We start from the raw sequence: 1976 nt of genomic DNA, 5'->3' as shown, positions 1-1976 counted from the left end.
GCCAGCTGTGAGACCCCCGGAGGGGCTTCTCATGGCCCTCATGTCCCTGATCATCTGGGTCAAGTGGTCCCCAGGCCCTGAGTGAGGAGGAGCTGGGGACTAATGTCAGAACCACCTCCTGAGGTCTGCTTGGTTGAGGTCTGGGAAACTGTCATCCCACTAACAAGTGTGGGTTTTTTGCTGTTCAACAACAGCTGGGCTGGGGATACCACGGCCCAAGTTAAAGAACCTTTTAGAGTCCCCACATGCACTTGCTGATCTGGGTGGCCTCGACCTACTCCCCAGGGGGCAGCCTTTGGTGAACAGACTCTGTCCTGGGCACACTTGTGCCTAACCTGATGGGGGAGGTGGTGGTGGGAGTTCTCAGTGCTGCTTTCTTACCTGCTTGGCAGCTGGGCTGTGTAGGAAGACCATTCACCACTGTTAGCTAATTTGCCCCCACTGCCACCTATCCTGGGCCATGTAAAAAGTTACCCATGTGAGCAGCAGCCCAACCATGACTCCTATCTGCTGTGCCTTTTTTTTTTTTTAATGTTTATCTTTGAGAGAGACAGAATGAGAGTGGGGGAGGGGCAGAGAAGAGAGGGAGACCACAGAATCTGAAGCAGGGTCCAGGCTGTGAGCTGTCAGCACAGAGCCTAATACAGGGCTTGAACTCATTAACTGTGAGATCATGACCTGAGCTAAAGTCAGACATTCAACTGACTGAGATACTCAGGTGCCCCTATGCTGTGCCTTTTGATTGGGATTTATATTAGATACCCTGTTTGTTTTCTCCAGTGAAGGTATCTATGTATGGGGACATCTGTGCCCCGTTCGATAGGCAGGACTCCCTTATCCCAGTCTTCACAGGTCTAGTCTAGGATGACTGCTTCCTTCTCTGAGGTGTCTCCCTGAACTCCTCACACTTAATTTACTGCATGCCACGTTGTCTTTAGTTTAGTTCTAGCCGTCCCACACTTTCCCTCCAAGTGATGAAAATTCTTTTAAAAAAATTTTTTTAATGTTTATTTATTTTTGAGACAGAGAGAGACAGAGCATGAACAGGGGAGGGGCAGAGAGAGAGGGAGACACAGAATCTGAAACAGGCTCCAGGCTCTGAGCAGTCAGCACAGAGCCCGACGCGGGGCTCGAACTCACGGACCGCGAGATCATGACCTGAGCTGAAGTCAGATGCTCAACCTACCGAGCCACCCAGGCGCCCCAAGTGATGAAAATTCTATCCACCATTGCTGCAAGATGCTGAGGCAAATGAGCAGAAATAAATGTACTTACAGATTTATATTTCGTAATGATTTCTTGGATTAATGTTACTATCTGAGCCATGCCCAGGTCTGGATTCTGTCTATCCCGCTTTGCTGCATCTCCCCTACCATAGCCTTGTGGCAAAAGTCTAATTAATTGTCTTCTCCCCTAGTAGACTCTTAGCTCTCAGAGGGCAGCGACTGTTGCATTCATCCTTCTATCCTTGGACATGGCACATGAGGTCAGGTCTCCGTATGTTTTTGTGGAGTGGACCAATGTGTGAATTTTAAATTTCTTGAGGGTAGAGACTGAGTCTTTCCCTTTCTTATCAATCCCACATCTCAGTCTAGCCCAGAGCTGAACCAGTAATAAGGCTAATAGGTTGGCTATTGGGTGGGAGTGCTGGAGAGTCACCTGGAAAAGTTTCTCAGGTCCAACTAGATTTTGATCCTCAAGGAGAAAAAAAAAACCAAATTCCAATATCCGGAGTGCCTACTAGGGAGGGGTCAGACCCTGTCACGTGTGAGCTATGATGCTGGGCATTCGGAAGGTAGCATGGTGAGGTGGGAAAAACTTAGGTAGTGAAACAGGGAGAGGATCATTGGTGCTCAAGGGCCAGGAACTGAGGAATTTGGTTAACTAAGCTCTCCGCCCCCAATATCCAAATTTAAAAGAAGGAGGAAAAGAAGGAAGGAAGGAAGGAAGGAAGGAAGGAAGGAAGGAAGGAAGGA

General features: G+C 48.6%; 1 protein-coding gene across 11 annotated transcripts in view; it reads left to right on the top strand.

Moving 5' to 3' along the window:
• The window catches only part of ASPRV1 (aspartic peptidase retroviral like 1), a 111737-nt gene that overhangs the window by 81571 nt on the left and 28190 nt on the right, over window positions 1–1976 (top strand). The window lies entirely within an intron of this gene.

This window comes from Panthera uncia, assembly GCF_023721935.1.
Source record: "Panthera uncia isolate 11264 chromosome A3 unlocalized genomic scaffold, Puncia_PCG_1.0 HiC_scaffold_11, whole genome shotgun sequence".
In the NCBI taxonomy this organism is placed as follows: domain Eukaryota; kingdom Metazoa; phylum Chordata; class Mammalia; order Carnivora; family Felidae; genus Panthera; species Panthera uncia.
This window is presented reverse-complemented; position numbering and strand designations above follow the sequence as displayed.